Consider the following 18,219-nt stretch of genomic DNA (forward strand, 5'->3'; position numbering starts at 1 on the left):
GTCCTAAAGGAAACCTATATTGACAACCCCACCCTTATTTGCTATTGCATATACTGACAGAATTATTCCATATTCATATTACTGATGAAATATAGTTCAATCGGTGTCGTATAGCTCTCTGAAAACAGTAGTAGTAGCAGCACCCACGCACACTCTGCTTCAACGCTGTGAATCTACATTTTATCAGGAAAGTCCCTTCAGAATCTCTAGCTAATTTAAGGGTCCTTTTGCTAAACTACGGGAAAATGGCCCTGCGGTAATGGCGGGGGACGTTTTTCCCGTGCACCAGGGCCCTTTTTACCACAGCTGGTAAAATCCTCCCCTCCCCCCCCCAATAAAAATGGCCACACGGTAAGGGCTCCCGCGGTAGCCCGGTGGTAACTAAGCACTGTGCGGTGATGCCTGATTACCGCCGGGTTAGCGCCACATTAGGAAATAAAATTTCCTGGAGTGCCAGAAATGCGCGTTCCAGCTGGTACCACTGCCGGCGGCCACATTGGGCTGGCAGTAGTTCCGTTTTAGCGTGCGGTAAGCCAGCGTTGGGCTTACGACACTTTGTAAAAGACCTCCTTAAAGATTAACGAAGTCATCAAACCGATGGCTGTTAAGTAAAACCTTTACTTATTCCTTACTCCAGCAGTGTAATTTACAAAAGAATTTCCCAAAGTGGGGGAGGGAAATATTGTATAAGAACTCAAAAATTGGTGCTGGGAAAAATCAGCACTAAGCACTGTTCCGTTTCAGAGTGCCAGGTTGACTGCCCTTTAGAGAATAGTGCTTAGAGCCAATTCCCATGCCCAAACTTGGGTGCTGGTATTTACGCCAGCTGAAATTAGATAAATGCCGGCACCCAGCTGATGATATTTGGGCATGGAAATGGCACTATTCTATAAAAAACATTAGCAACTTTTTGGAACGTCCCTGCCCCTCCCCTGGCCATGCCTCCTTTTCAGTTGCGCGCTAGAGGATTGAGGTGCCTGGTCTTATTTAACAACGAGACAGATACATGCACAAATCCCAATTATTGACAATAAATTGCAAAAATTGATTGTTAACATCAATTAATTGGTAGTTAATGGAGGAGAAAAACGGTTAAGTGCCGCTGAAAATGACCAGATAGCAACAAACAAGTGATTTAACCGGTCAGCAGCCGTTTCCAGTTTGAATATCAGCCGGAATGTTACCTGCAACGCTTTCTATGTATAATGAGACTGAGAGTAGAGACTGTGTCCACTATGTTGCCCAATGGTCAGTTAAATCAAAAGCAGCTAGGCAAAATATGGAAACCCGGAACTGATGACCCTCCTAACTCAAGCTCTCATTTCCTTGGCTCTGTATTAAAGGCTGGTGTGATGCAGCGTTACTTGCTCAAGCAATTTTATAAGGGGATGTGTAATTCTAGGTGTAATGTATGTAGCTAACCAGGAATTAATTTTAGTCATTAATGTGCTACTGTGGTAACACGCACATAAATGACCTCTCATAAAATCGCGATCAGTGTAAAAGTATGCGCACAACTGAAAGGCAGGTACTTTCATGATGGAGATGTTTGGCTGGAGCGTTAAGTGAAGCTCAAAAGTACATATGCAAATTACAAAGTATTATAATTTACATATGTCAGTGCTAACATGTAAAGGAGAAGGGAGTAGGACAGGTAGGCTCTATCCAAACCAAGGAAGACGTGTCGATTTCAAAGATCTTTATTGGACAACATTCAAATGACTCGACACAGCTGCCATGTTTCGGCGCCTAAAGCTCCTGCGTCAGGAGTCTTATGAATGAATAATATAACCTGGCGTTTACTTGTTGCACAATCTGATTGCCAGGAGTAATATTCAGTAAAAAATCTCAAGTTTAAGGAGTAAGTCCAGTAAGGAGTTCCTTATAGCTAAATAGTCCAACAAAAATCTTTGAAATCGACACGTCTTCCTTGGTTTGGATAAAGCCTACCTGTCCTACTCCCTTCTCCTTGACCTGACAACTTTTCGTAGGAATCACTGCACCTCCATTGGATGTGGTTTTTTGCTTCATTGTGCTAACATGTAGGCATGGGCATTTACAACAGTTCTAGCGTTAGTGTATGTGATTACACCTTACATTAAGGGGCCCTTTTAAGAAGCTGCGGTAAAAGGGAGCCTGCACTAGCGTCAGCATGTGTTTTTCATGCGCGCTGATGCCTTTTACTGCAGTGGGTAAAAGGCTATCTTTTTTTAGGAAAAGAAATGGCCACGTGGTAAGTGAAACACTTACCGTGCAGCCATTTTTGGGGGGGGGAGCCCTTACTGCCACCCATTGAGATGGCGGTAAGGGCTCCCGCGCTAACCTATTGGTAACTGGGCAGCGATTAACACTGGTTAAGTTCCGGTGCTACAAAAATAGATCATATATTTGTAGCGCTAGAAATGATACGTGCTAGGGTTGGATACTACTTCCAGACTCCTGTGGTAGTTCCGGATTTGTGCATGATAAGTCTGTGGTGTTCTTACCACTGCTTAGTAAAAAGGCCCCTAAGATATTTTCAGTCACCGATGCTAGTATTACATAAAGAAAATTAGGCACCTTTAAAAAGTGCTTTTAGTAGACACCCTGTTATAAAATTCCCCTTACTGTGGAACTTGTGACTTGAAGTTTATGGAGTACCTTTAGTTGTGCATTTGTTTTTTGAATAAATTGGCAAGACAAAGCAGCACAAATGCACTTCTCAGCTTGGGCTCATTTCAGGGTTCAGGTTCAATGAGATTCTGGGCAAGTGTGAACTGTTCCTATGTAATTCATGAAGGGAACGTGTGAGTCAGAGGGGAAGCTGGATTTTGACTCGTCCCTGTCTGGTAAAGAAATCATTTTAGGCCGTTACAACTGCTGCTTGACCATTTTGTACAGAATTCAGGAATGAAATGCAAATACTATTTAGATAAAGAATTTAGTAAGGTAAAGATGTCTTAATTAATCCTTTTTCTTCTTTTCCAGATGCTGTGCAGCCTGGACCCTGCTGGAGTACAGACAGACCTACGAGTGTTACTTTGGAAAGAATACTTCCTGTTTGCTATCCCTTGTTCATAATTCATACCCCCCCCCCCCCCCCCATTCATCTGAGCATAAATAATTCCTTTAGAGGAAGGAATTATTTCACTGAAGAGTGGCAAAATTAGGGAATATTTTGACAGAGAAGGCAGTCACAGCAACAACAATAAAAAAAAAATCAGATGTAAACCGGAGAAGATTTTAGGAGAAAAACAAAGATATCAGTGAAAAATTGTCAACGAAAGGATTTAAAGTTCATTTCCTTACATAGATGAGAAAAGAACTGTTTTCATTGCTTCAGAATTGGTTACAGATACATGGTATCTTTTCTACACCAAAACAGTAATACTTCACTATAAACACAGTATTCAGTCTTACATACTCCAAAAAATTATGTATGTTTATATATGAAAAATAGGAAGGAAAAGCCTCAGACTTCTGATGGGTGCTTTTATACTTTCCTACCTGTTCATATATCCATTACAGGCATAAAAACCTTCCAGCCTCCCTATTTTCACTCAAACTTTATTTTTAATTAACTTGGGCCAAAAAACTCCCATTTAAATTGAACTTAGCTTCTCAGCTTACTTCCATGGTATCTTTTCTACAGACACACACACAATCCCCTGGATTCTATAATCATGCCTACCATTCCGCACTGAAATCCAAGCATATTCTATAACAATGCAGGTAACTTAATTGGCTTAACAAGCTAATCAGAGTTGATAACAGCCCTTAACAAGCAATAAGCACTAATTGGGCATAATTAGAATTTATGCGCATAACTTGCTAAGCATATGCTACCGTGTTTCCCCGAAAATAAGACATCCCCCCGAACGTAAGACCTAGTAGAGGTTTTGCTTAATTGGTGAATATAAGGCCTCCCCTGAAAATAAGACCTAGCAAAGTTTGAGGGAGGAAAACGCCGAGGTCGCTACCGCCCCCCTCCCCCGGAGTCGCCACCGCCCCCTCCACCCGGCCCGGGCCCTCTCATCGCTATTCAACTTACAGCACCGAAACCGCAGCAACAGCAAGCAGATCAGCTGCCTTCAACTCCCATCGGCCTTCCCTCACTGCCTCTGTCCCGCCCTCACCGACGTGACGTCACACGTGGGCGGGACAGAGGCAGTGAAGGAAGGCCAACAGGAGCTGAAGCTGATCTGCTTGCTGTTGCTGCGGTTTCGGCGCTGTAAGTTGAATAGCGATGAGAGGGCCCGGGCCGGGTGGGGGGGGGGGCGGTGGCGACTTCGGGGGGGGGGGGCGGTAGCGACCTCGGCGGTTCCCTCCCTCAAACTTTGCTAGGTCTTATTTTCGGGGGAGGCCTATATCCTCAGCTTTTCCCGCCCGTTTTCGTTTCCGGTGTGGATTTGTATTGTTTTGCCAGTCTTCCAGAAGCTGGTCTTTCTGCTTCAAGATACGTGAAATTTGACTGGGATTGACACCATATTCTTTAGCAATAGATGCTTGACTTTGTTTGTTTTCTAATTTTTTAAGAACTTCTATTCGTTCAGCCAGTTGTTAAAGTCTTACAGTTGCGCAACAACGACTTCAGTGTACACTCTAACAACATTCTTTCGCTTATTCTGCCTTTGGCAGTTAACCAACGAGATTTAAAATTTAATGCCTCTCTGTCACGCGCCAATCGGCTTCCATATTCCGTGCGCGTGCTTGTGCGGAGTCTTTCCTGCAGAGGAGCAGTCTTAAACCATGCATATAAACGTATCTTGCACTTATCAGTGGTGCGCTAAACCGAAGTTTGTCCCCATAGAAATTGATGGCGCCAAAAATGGGACCAAAGTACGGCATGCAGTTAAATAAAGCATGCGTTTATCCAACGTGCACTTCAATGGAGTGCACTGTATATCAAATCTATGAGAGTAATTTTGTACAGGTTGCCCAAAGTTAGGGATGTGTGCTAAGCGTGAATTTTATGTCAGCAATTACACACATAATTATCATTATAGAATACTAGCGCAAGTCCACAGTTCTTGCTAATTTTATGTGCCAGCACTAACGCCAGCTGTAACATGCGCATGCAAGTGCTAGGCATGCCCCTAACCCACCCAGGTCCCTCCCATGTCTATGTCCCCCTGCAGTTGCACAATTTGGATTTTGCACGCACAATTTGTAGAATACTGACTAAGTTACGCATGTAACTGCGTATCTGTGGAGACAAGGGAGTAGCATGATCAACAGGACACTTCCAAGGAAAACCAAGGAGATGAGAGAAGGCAAAACATTTGTTAATAGTAGATACGATTAGACAAGGCACTGCATTTTTCTTGCTCAGTTCTCATTGGACTCAATCCGACTCTAAGCTTTGTTGATGCTCTTAGCCACACTAACTGCATATTTACCATTCATTAGTCTTTTTAAAGACTTGATTTGGTTTGTTTGCTCTTTTGGCTGCATCTAGAAGTGATCACCATACACAGACTCCTAAGGCAGGCGATGCTCGCCGAAACATGGTGCCATGTCGAGTCTTATCTACAATTAAAGAATATTTTGCCATCTCTCTTCTCCTTGGTTTTGCTTGGAAGTGTCCTGTTGATCATGCTACTTACTCCCTTGTATCTGCATTTCTCCTCGTAGCGGATCCAGTTTCTCCACTTCTGTGGTTGTTTTTTGTGTTGACTGCGAATCTGTGCCCATTAACGTCAGTCAAACCAATTATAGCCTATGATTGATTGTTAACACCAATTAGCAGGTAATTAAGCCATTATGCATATAATGGACATTATTCCATAACTTGTGCACACAACTGTGTACTATCTAAGCGTGAAATTGGGCATACAAGATTATAGAAATAAGAGGAATATGGGCCAACATGAAGGCTCAGGTGGCAAATGCTGAGCACTGTTGCTCACCATGCTTTTTGCTGTCTGAATGTGCTGAAGCTATCCAAATTTAGGATCTGTGATTGAAGGATGGTGGAAGAAGCTGTGGTGTGAGGCCCCCTGGATAAAGACTGTCATTGCAATGACCTGATTAGGCATGTTGGATGGAGATATAAAATAGGGGGGGAAAACCCAAGGTAGTCACAAAGACTCATGACGCCACATCCCAGCACTGATTCCAAGTCCACAAACACCATAGTCATAGAACATGACCACAGATCAGGACTGTACAGCCTATCATGTCTGCTCAATTTACATTCAGGAGCAATGCCACAGACCCCAGATGATCCCTACTGTAACTCAATATAACTCACTTTGAAGTACTTCTGAAAAGACATGCGATAAATCCAAATTAAGGGGCCATTATACTAAAGGGTGTTGTGCTTAGTGCATCTTAACATGAGACTTTCCTGCATGCTAAGCCTAGATTCAACGCAGCAGTGTTTAGGGCTTATTTTTGGGTGGGGAAGGGGTTATTTTTCAGGTCGCATGCTCTTTTTCCATTAGCGTGTGGAACTTGCAAACATTAACATGAGAGAACTTAATGCCCCCTATTTAGGAGGCTTTGAGTGCTCCTGCATTAACTCAGCATTAGCCAGTTAGCACATGCTAACGTGGATGCACTAGCTGGTTAATGCTTCCACATCCATTCTCTGCCCATGATACACTCCTTCCACAGCCCAAAATCTACCCACCTGCAACTGCCCCACCCCAAAAAACTAACCTCTGCAACTGCCCAATAATCCTGCAAACAACCTTACACCCAAAACTACCCTATCTGCAGATAATATAACTCCTCACAATCTATCCCAATCCCCAAAACTATGCCCCACCATATGCGGCGAAAAAATGCTTTTGGTGATGGACAATCTTCTGTGCCCTGCTGCCTTTTGGTGATGGATATCTTCTACTGATCTGCTTTCTTCTGCTTTCATTCTGGATTTTGTGGATCATCTGCCTTGCTGTTTTCTGGGCCACATAATTCAAATTCAGCAGTCAGAGCCAGCATGGCAGAGAAGGAGGAGAGGGCGCAGCCCAATATGCAGCCACTTTTCTCCTTCTCCACTTGTGCTAAAGAGCAAGGAGCAAGAGGGAAATGAAAGGGGCAAACTGGGGTGGGGGTGCATTGGGGAAGGGAGAGCTCAGTGTATGAGTGTTTTGTGTGTGTAGGGGGGGGGGGGGGGGATCAACAGTGCCAGTCACCATGCCTACTTGGCCCCTGTATAGAATTCTGTGCTGTAGGGAAATTCTATGCACATTCTGCATTGCACATTTGCATGAAATTTCCCCAAGAATATATACTACAACTTTTCTTTACACACTCACAGGTAAGTACTTTGCAGAAAGATAAGAAATTAGAAATATGCCTATTAATAAAAGCAACAAAATAAGGAGTCCTTTTACTGTGTATCCTATTTTATACCTATGGGCCATGTGGCACTTAGCACACACTAAGCTTTAGTAAAAGGGCCCTTTGTTAACAGTCTCTTACATCTGTGTGGGAGAAACGCCCAAATCAGAAAATTTGAACTGGATCTCTGGGTATTTTACATTGAGCAATTAAAATTCTCTATCAGGCATTAAGGGCCTCTTTTATCAAGCCACGCTAGCGGCTCCTGGTGCGGTAATGCCAACATAGCCCATTCACTTTGAATGGATTCTGTCGGCATTACTGGGTCAGGAAAGATATGTCCTGGTAGACTTCTACTTTAACATCTTTCTACATGACAGCCCCTTGCATCCTTGCAGCAGTAAGAATCCGTTCTTTCATGCTGAAATCTGTAAGACACACAACGATAACTCTGGGGAAGTTATCCCTGTGAGGTCATGCCACTCTGTCTATATTTATCTCTATAAGTGAATCTGGAGAGTCGGAGAAGCTGCTGTGCTATATGTCACCATTGCAGCGCAGTCTTCATACTGAGGCGCTTCCGGGTTCCCTTGAAGCCTTAAATTATGGCAATGCGACCTGTTTTCCAGGTCTTCCACTTTATCCCATAGGGCTTGAGAATCAGTATTGTGAGAAGGGGAATTGGGACTTGATATACCGCCTTTCTGAGGTTTTTGCAACTACGTTCAAAGCAGTTTATATATATTCAGGTACTTATTTTGTACCAGGGGCAATGGAGGGTTAAGTGACTTGCCCAGAGTCACAAGGAACTGCAGTAGGAATCGAACTCAGTTCCCCAGGATCAAAGTCCACTGCACTAACCACTAGGCTACTCCTCCACTCCTGGGTATATACCTAGGTATATAGGAGAATCCATAGATGAGTGTAAATCAACAATATCTTCTTCACGCAGAGCAACACGATTCTCACACACAGTTTGTCATTCTCCTAATGCCTTAAACTCCGTCTTTAAATCCTCCACAGATCCTCTAATATCCTGTCGTATTAAGCGGAGTTTACTCTTAATATCAACTAACCACCAAGAGGCCTTACTCGAGTGCCCCTCTCGTACCTCCTCCTCAGAGCTAGGCTCAGCCTCTGCCTCAGATTCCAGCACTGCCATTTTATCAAATTGTGCCTCAGTGCTCAGCTTCGGCAGGCACGAATACTCCAGAGAACCACCCGCAGGATTGGGGGAGGGGAGATCAGATTTCTACTTAGAGTCCATTAGCTGCTCTATCAAATTATGCTATAAAAACAACAAATAACGCCCTTCACACAGGGGACACAAGCTCAAATCTAAGTCCATTGATCAGAACTCTAGCCTGAAGCAGCCATCTTCATCGGTGATGTCACTTCCTCCCCCTTTATTGCAATTTCTGCCAGTGCCATTTTGGCAGCCCAACATACATCGCAGTAGTCCAAATGGGAAGTAAGATGAGCATGAGTTATATAATGAATAAATATTTCTGACACAAATAAGAACGCACATAACATATTCCATAAATGAAAAAAAAACCAATATTTCAGTACAGTTCCAATTTGTCCTTCATTATAAGGCTTGAATCTAGCAAAATGCAGAATCTTAACCTCCTCTTTATGTAACAACAACTGTGAATATAAGCAGATCTGAGGACATGAAAAAGTCATCTGGGGTTTCCAAAACCAGAACATCTTAGTCTTTGCATGATTCATCTTTCAGTTGTTAGCTGCCAACTAGCACTCCATTTAATCCAAACAAGCACTTAATTTACAAATCATGTTCCCACGATCTAGACCCAGCTTAAATTATGGTTGTGAATATCATCTGCATATAAAGTATATTAATACCAGCATCCTCAATAAATATTCTCTTTCAGCTGTCTATCTTTGCATATTTTCTTCAGCACTGAATATCTTAATAATACCTTCTCTTCCTTTTCTCTTGTTTTACCTCGTTCTCCTCATCCTGTTCTTTCTGCCTGCTCGCCTTACCCCCATCCCTCCTCTTTGTCTTCTCTATTTCTCACCTCCTCACATTACCTCCTTCAATTCCTTTCCCTTCCCCCAACAAAAGATTCTCTATCTTTACACCTCCCCCCTTGCTAAACCTCTCCTCTTCTCCTGGGCTCCTTTTCCTCCATCCCTCTAGTTCTCTCTCTTCATGCCCTCCATATTGAATCCTCTCACCTCATTCAGGCCCCGATGCTCCGAAGCAAACATGGGTGCTAGAGGTCATTAGCACCGGACTACTGCCAGCATTTGCTAGTGCACAATGCTCAGAGCCAGCGAGCACGTGAAACATCCAGGTCACAAATACCTGGTGGAAATACCTGGTGGAAACCCATTAGTAGCAACATTCCATGCTACCAATCCCAGGGCAAGCAGTGGCTTCCCCTATGTCTATCTCAATAACAAACTATGGACTTTTCTTCCAGGAACTTGTCCAAACCTTTTTTAAACCCAGATATGCCAACCGCTGTTACCACATCCTCTGGCATCCTCCAGAGCTTAAATATTCATTGAGTGAAAAAGTATTTCATCCTATTTGTTTTAAAAGTATTTCCATTTAACTTCATTGAGTTTCCCCTAGTTTTTGTACTTTCTGAAAGAGAATTGATTCACTTCTACTCATTCTACACCACTCAGGATTTTGTAGACCTTAATCATATCCCCCCATCAACTGTCTCTTTTCCAAGCTGAAGAGCCCTAAACTCTTTAGCCTTTCCCATTTATCATTTTAGTTGCTCTTCCTTGAATCTTTTCTAATTCCGCTATATCTTTTTTGAGATACAGTGACCAGAATTGAACAGAATACTCAAGGTGAGTGAAACAGAGGCATTATAATATTCTTGGTCTTCTGTACCATCCCTTTCCTAATAATTCCTAGCATCCTGCTTGCTGACTGCCGCTGTACACTGGGCAGACAATTTCAGCATATTTTCTACAACAACACCTAGATCTTTTTCTTGGGTGCAGACTCCCAAGGCGGACCTTTGCATCAGGTAACTATGATTCGGATTACCTTCCATTTGTCCACATTAAATTTCATCTGCCATTTGGATGCTCAGTCTTCCAGTTTCCTAAGGTCTTCCTGCAATTTTTCACAGTCCACATATGTTTTAACAACTCCAGATCATTTATAAATATGTTACATAGCACTGATCCTAGTACAGATCCCTGTAGCACTCCACTATTCACCCTCTTCCAGTGAGAAAATGGCTATTTAACCCTACCCTCTGTTTTCTGTCTAATAACCAGTTCCTAATCCACAACAGAACATTGCCTCCTATCCCATGACTCTTTAATTTTCTCAGTACAGGAACTTTCAACAAGATAAACCACTTCTTTTTTTATTCACTCGTTTCTGTGGTTTTTATGTCATCTGCATTTATCTTGTTGATTTCTCAGTGGGCAGATTAGTACCTCTTGTTTTTGTTTTTGTCATGAGGAACTTTGTCAAAAGCTTTCTGAAAATCTAGATACATCACATCAACAGGCTCACCTTTATCAACATGTTCTGGGGAACTGGGTTCGATTCCCACTGCAGCTCCTTGTGACTATGGGCAAGTCACTTAACCCTCCATTGCCCCAGGTACAAAATAAGTACCTGTATCATAGGCGCCGACTCCGTGGGTGCTGTGGGTGCTCGAGCACCCCCAATATTTCGCCAACCAGAAGTTCCCAAAGTCCCTCCCTCTGAGTTCCAGGGCCCCCCGCCCGTCTGTCCATCCCTCCCTCCGAGTTCCAGAGGCCCCCCCCCCCGCGTTCGCCCCTCCATCCCTCCGTCCGTTCAAATTTTAAAATACATATTCTTACCTCGTTGGGGTGTTAAGGCGCCAGCTGCATGTAGTGAAAAGTGTGCATGCTCGCGCGTCAGCCTTCCTTTGTCTGTCTCTCGGTTCTAGTCCCGCCCTCATTTCCTATTTCCGCTTGGGCGGGACCAGAGCTCAGAGACAGACGAAGGAAGGCTGAAGCGCGAGCATGCACGCTTTTCACTACGTGCAGCTGGCGCCTTAACACCCCGACAAGGTAAGAAGATGGATTTTAAAATCTGGACGGACGGAGGGAGGGAGGGATGGAGGGGCGAACGCAGGGGGGCTCTGGAACTCGGAGGGAGGGAGGGAGGGATGGACAGACGGGCGGGGGGCCCTGGAACTCGGAGGGAGGGAGGAATGCACCACCTCTAAAAAAAAAAATTGAGCACCCCCAATCATTTTAAAAAGTCGGCCCCTATGACCTGTATATATGTAAACCGCTTTGAATGTAGTTGCAAATACCATAGAAAGGCGGTATATCAAGTCCCATTTCCCTTTCCCTTTAATCACGCCTTCAGAGTACATTTTTTTGATTAACTTTCGGAGGTAACACTTTCTTCTTCAGATCAGAAATTCAGAAATGAGCAAATGATGACATATATCCAAATATATATGTGAAATATAAAAGCAGTCCAAAGACAGTCTCATGGGGAAAGTAGGAGTGAGTTGGTGGTGGTGGGGGGGTGAGAAATAGAGAGATATGGATGGGTGATCAGAGGGTGACAAAGCAGTATAACATTATGATTTATAATGTGATAGGAAACCCAGATCTTTGTTAAGTCCTGTCTGGTGGGTGCCAATATATGTCAGCATTTTAACTTCAAAGAATTTATGTTCCTGGATGGTTTTGAAATTTCCTTTTAGTATTCTCACCATAAAGTCATTAATGCAGTGCTCTTGTCTGGCAAAATGCTGTTCTACTGAGGTGTCATCTTGGTTAACACTATAGTGTTTGATGTGGTATGTGGGTGTAGATTCAATCTCGTCTTAAGCATTTGGCCTGTCTCTCCCACTGGCATAGATATAGGGGGAATCAAGTACCTGTGTTTTAGGCTGCCCTCCCGCTCCCTGCACTGCTGTTCTTTACCACTCCTTGATCCTGTCCCGCTTTCTGCACCACTGTCCTTCACCCCTCCCTGCAACGCTGTCCCTCAATTTTCTGGGCCACTGGCAGCGTCAGTGAGGTAAACACACTGCCTTTGGTGACCCGGAAGCTTTCCCTGTGCTACAATTTCCTGTCCCACGTAGGCAGGACACTGAAAGAGAGGGAGAGCTTCCAGGGCTGCCAAAGGCAGTGTGTTTACCCCACTGACACTGCTGGCGGCCTGGAAAATTGAAAAAGGGCAGTTCTGGAGGGAGCAAGAACAGGCGACGTTAAAAAGCTGAAGCCAATTAGATAAGTCTCCTTTTCCCTCCGTGCAGCTGTTGGTCATCCCTGTTCACGCAAAACAGAGCACGCAAACCTATGAGCCGCTCTATCCACATTGTCATTCTTTATGGTTGATAACATTTTTATTTGATCTCGCTTATATTTTCAAAGGTGCCAGCTTTGCAGCATGCGGATGTGCACAGGGGAAGTACTGAATAATTAGTTCTAAATTGTAAATCATTGTGTCATTTGGAGGGGTTGGTTATAGGGACTCTCTGTATTCATGCACAGATGTTTTCACCTAGTAAAGGGCCACCAAAACAGCATGTTATGAGAATCAGATGCTTAACAATAAGACTTACTATTTCTAACTACAATTAAAAAAAACAAAAAACAACATTAATTAGGTTGAGACCTGGGAGCATTTAACATCTTTTCTTCCTATGCCTACATCAAAAGAAAAAGATGGCATGTGGGAACTTACTCCTTTTGTTTTGTGGAATGTAATGGTTATTATAAAAATGCACTTGCCTTTTTTTTTACTACTATTTCACAGAGAGGTATTGAATAATGAGGTAGGGACTTCTTTCATGCAGAAGTTCTGTCCAGAGGCAGTCTAAATGTGCCAACATTGTCCAGTTCAGAACACTGTTAGCCACCAAGTTCAAAGTTAATTACATTCAGTGGAAAATAAATCTGTTGGCTCAGGCTGCTTGCTATGTGAATATTCCATGATTGTTTCATTATTGCTACCAAGTATTATATATTAAGTGCATCTTCTTCAAACTTTGTTTTAATTAATTTATCCAGTCCTTACATTCACGTGGTTTTGCTTTTTAAATCCAAAGGTGAATCCTAAGGGTTGTTGAACAATTAGGTATAAACTGTGTTGTTTCTGATTGTACTTAGTTTACTGCTTTGGGTGCTACTTATCTGTATGTCTGCTGTCTAGAATTTTGGAAGATGGAAATGCGAAAATAAAATTAAGCTTTGGATGTACTCTGTAGAAGTTGTTTACTTTTGCAATGTGTGTATGGATACCTGTTCTGGTATGTGCATGTCTATACATATGGCTATAATTTCTGAACATGCGGCATCAGTAAAAGGACAGACTTTTAAATGCCCAATTGGGTATATATGTTAATCTCAACTTTGTTAAATGTTTCAGACATATCCATCTATTTGCTCCCATGATACAACTGTCTCCTCACTGTATTTTCAAATGTCAGCCACATTGAACCTGAGCTTGCTTGGGATAATGATGTGGGATATAAATGTTTAAAACAAAAATCCTTTATCCTCCACCTTTTAAGACACTGCTTATCCAGATGGATGGTGATGACACAAGAAAAGCAAGTCTGGTCCAGTGAAGACTAACTCAAAATAGCCTGTTCCTTAGCTGGGCTCTAGTATTACCATATTGAACATGCGACCATACCATGTTTCTGTGGTTATGTTCTACTAATAAGTTGGCTGGAGTCACTGGGGCTCATTTTCAAAGCACTTGGAAGTTCCATAGGTTCCTATCAGGCTTATGTTCGAAAGAGAAGGGTGCCCATCTTTCAACACAAATCAGAAGAAGGGCGTCCTTCTCACAGGGTCGCCCAAATTGGCATAATCGAAAGCCGATTTTGGGCATCCTCAACTGATTTCCGTCACAGGGACGAACAAAGTTCACGGGGGCGTGTCGGAAGCATAGCGAAGGCGGGACTGGGGCGTGCTTAACACATGGGCATCCTCGGCCGATAATGGAAAAAAGAAGGGCGTCCCTTACGAACACTTGGGTGACTTTACTTGGTCCTTTTATTTTTACGACCAAGCCACAAAAATGCCCCCTAAATGACCAGATGACCACCAGAAGGAATCGAGGATGACCTCCCCTTACTCCCCCAGTGGTCACTAACCCCCTCCCACCCTAAAAAAAAATTTTTAATATTTTTTCCAGCCTCTATGCCAGCCTCAAATATCATACCCAGCTCCAAGACAGCAGTATGCAGGTCCCTGCAGCAGTTTGAGTGGGTACTGCAGTGCACTTCAGGCAGGCGGACCCAGACCCATCCCCCCTACCTGTTACACTTGTGGAGGAAACAGCGAGCCCTCTAAAACCCACCAGAAACCCACTGTACCCACATCTAGGTGCCCCCATTCATCCCTAAGGGCTGTGGTAGTGGTGTACAGTTGTAGGAAGTGGGTTTTGGGGGGGGTTGGGGGGCTCAGCACACAAGGTAAGGGAGCTATGCACCTGGGAGCTTTTTCTGAAGTCCATTGCAGTGCCCCCCTAGGGTGCCCGGTTGGTGTCCTGGCATGTGAGGGACACCAGTGCACCACGAATGCTGGCTCCTCCCATGACCAAATGGCTTGGATTTGGTCATTTCTGAGATGGGCGTCCTCGGTTTCCATTATCGCCGAAAACCGGGGACAATCATCTCTAAGGTCGACCTAAATGTTGAGATTTGGGCGTCCCCGACCGTATTATCAAAACGAAAGATGGACGCCCATCTTGTTTGAATAATACGGGTTTCCCAGCCCCTTCGCAGGACGTCATGCGAGGACGTCCTCAGGAAAACTTGGGTGCCCCGTTCAATTATGCCCCTCCAAGTTATTTTGTAAGACAAAGAGGCATATTTTCAAAGCACTTTGGGAGGCTAAGTTCCATAGGTTTCTATGGAACTTTGGGAGGCTAAGTGCTTTGAAAATGAGCCTCTAAGTGCTTTGAAAATACAGCTCACTGCTGTCCCACAAGTTTTAACTTTTCATGTGTATCCAGATAATTTATTTGTGGGTTTTTATTTTGGGGTAGAAAATGATCTAGTGTTTTGCTCCCTACAGTAGATAATCCCTTTTTATTTTTATTTCTCCTGTGCAATACTTCTTACATAGAATGTGATTTCTCAGTGTTTCTTTTTCTAATTTTGGTCCTTTATTCGGTAATTGGTCTGTGTTCTGTGGGTGAGCAAGGTGAGAGATTCTGTTGGCATGTAATTTGTGTGTGGATCCACAGGAGTCTGACTTGTCTAGCTCTTCCAATAGGAAGTATATTGAGGTTCTTTAAGTCACTGCTGCCTTTTTAAAGGTACAGTTACTGATAATTGTGTGTTCAAAATTGATGCTGTTAAGTTTGCCACATAGGCTCTAAGAAGCTTCTTTGCAGGATTTAGTGTTACTTCACAAAGAAATTTGGCATACAATCCTTTATTTGTCTGCTCTTTCGTAAGGACAAGGGGGTGGAAGGAACACTGTCAAGAACTCCAGGGACTTGAACTGGTTCATGTCAGCTTCAGAATGGAGAGAAAGCAGTGGAACAAGAGGAAGGGACAAGAAAACTTATTATATTAATACAGCTTAATAAGGCATTTTATATTTCTTATAAAGTAAAGTTGAGGGATATTTGCCACTGCAGTAATTATTTTCCAAGATACTGTGATGTGTGTGGAGAGGTTGACCAGATTCAAGTCTATTATAATGATAAAGTTCAACTTATGGGATAATGCGTTAATGTGATAATTATGTGATAATAATGTGATAATTATGTGATAATGATGCCTTAATGTGATAAGTTATGGGATAATGCCTTAATGTGACCACATCACACCATTTTTGCAAAATCTTCACTGGCTACCAGTACAATACAGGACTAAATTTAAAACTCTATGTCTAATCTTCAAGGCCCTTAAAGGAAATGGCCCCGAGTACTTGAAGAATAGGATGATCCTCTACACACCTCCAAAGACACTAAGGTCCTCCCAAGGAGTATCTCTAACCACACCCTCTCCAAAAGACATTACACAATGTGATACCTGCAAGCGAGCCTTCTCTGGAGTATCCTCCATACTCTGGAATGCACTCCCTGAAAGGCTCCACTTAACACAAGACTATCTCTACTTAGCAGGTGAAAGCTTCGCTCTTCAACCAGGCCTTTAATGGAAGAAGTAACTAACTTGCTAGTCTCACTCATACACACAAGGAGTGACACAGGCTGCACATACTGCAGCAGGACACGTTTATCCAATCCTACCTTAGCTGAGATAATATTTAACCATCTCTCTGACCTCATGTGCAACTTTCTTTAGTCACCTTACCTTGTAACTCATCTTACTCTCTTACCTATCTATATGTTCCATATTTGTTATACCCTATACTGTCAATTAAAATGGTATATTACATATTGTGTTGGCATTGTAAGTAGTATACAATGCCATACTTTGCATTGTTATTTGAATGCTTTTACTGCTGTAATTGTCTATTGCTCATGTTTGATTGTATACCTCTTCTAGTGAATTCCTTTAAAAAGGCAGTAAATAAATCCTAATAAATACATAAATAAGTGCAACTTCATTTAAAAATGTCAGTGTTTCCGAGATTTCCATAAGTGTGCATGAGGTTTGTGTTGATGCAGGACAGACTGTTTACTTAGAAATCCATTATCAAGTGCACTCTAAGGCATTATTTAGGAATATACCAAGCACTATTCATGCCTATATACCTAGTGCCCCCCCATGTTAAATCTGCCCCCCCCCCTAAAAAAAAAAATGTCAGGTCTGGCTATGCCCTTGGTCTCTCCAATATTGCATCTTTCTTCATATTTTTTGCACTGAATAATATACACTAGATTTGAAAATGAGCATGTGTAGGATCGCTGTATGCTGAACGTTTTTTCCATGTGAGTGACTGTGGGGCCCTGTGAAATGTGCTGACACAGTCTGCAGCTTGTTATATTGCAGGATGTGTGCCATTCTCTTTTTCAGTTTCTACTGGGGGTTTTGTTTTCACTAATTTTTGTCCTATCTTTCCCATGAGACTGTCATTGGAATGTTTTTATGTTTCACAGATATATTCTGATATACTGTATGTCATCATTTGCAAATTTTTGAATTTCTGATCTGTAGAAGATGTTACATTCGAAAGCAAATCAAAAAATGTATTTAGTCCAATAAAAAAGGTATCATCTTATTTTGTTTTATTTCTATTGATTACCTTTAAGAGTAGACTAATACAGCTACCCTATCACATTACCCAAGCTTTGAGAAAAAGTAAACAGAATAATTAAAAACAATTACTCAAACAGCCATGCCTTCCAATGCTTTCTAAAAGTTACAAGATCTTTGATCTCCCTCAGTTTGTGAGATGCATTATTCCAACTAAATCAGACTCACACAAGAAAAAGCTCTACATTTCACAGTTAACATAGTAACATAGTAAATGATGGCAGGGAAAGACCTGAACAATCCATCCAGTCTGCCCAACAGTCACATTCATTATAAATATATGATTAAACCAACAATAAACGTGGTACAAAATATTTATACTTGATTCTGATCTTTCTTTGCCATTTTCAGGACACAAACCAAAGAAATCCGCCTGGTGCTGTCCTTACGTTTTTGCTATTGAAATTAGCTCCAGTCTATGCTGATAGTCTTTGCCATATACAGGACACAGACTGTAGAATTCTGCCTGGCACTGTCCTTATGTCCAAGAGCTTAATGCTATCAGGAATGTTAAGGAGGAATAAAGGTGAGAAGAGCACAGAGTTCGCCTAGAACATAAGGCTGAACATAGGCACTCAAGGAATGAAGAGCTAGTTTATTCATAACCTTGAAAATTAAAAAAAGAATTTTTAAATCCACCCTTTGAACCACAGGAAATCTTCCTCTCCCTCTCTAAGTTCCCCCCAATTGTACCTACCATTCATGTACCTCATTCTACCACAATATCACCTTGTATTGTTCATACCTCATATTTGTTTCA

At 42.5% G+C, this 18,219-nt stretch overlaps 1 protein-coding gene across 1 annotated transcript in view; it reads right to left on the bottom strand.

Moving 5' to 3' along the window:
- The window catches only part of ADGRG6 (adhesion G protein-coupled receptor G6), a 491,599-nt gene that overhangs the window by 455,957 nt on the left and 17,423 nt on the right, over positions 1–18,219 (bottom strand).

This window comes from Microcaecilia unicolor, chromosome 3, assembly GCF_901765095.1.
Source record: "Microcaecilia unicolor chromosome 3, aMicUni1.1, whole genome shotgun sequence".
In the NCBI taxonomy this organism is placed as follows: Eukaryota; Metazoa; Chordata; class Amphibia; order Gymnophiona; family Siphonopidae; genus Microcaecilia; species Microcaecilia unicolor.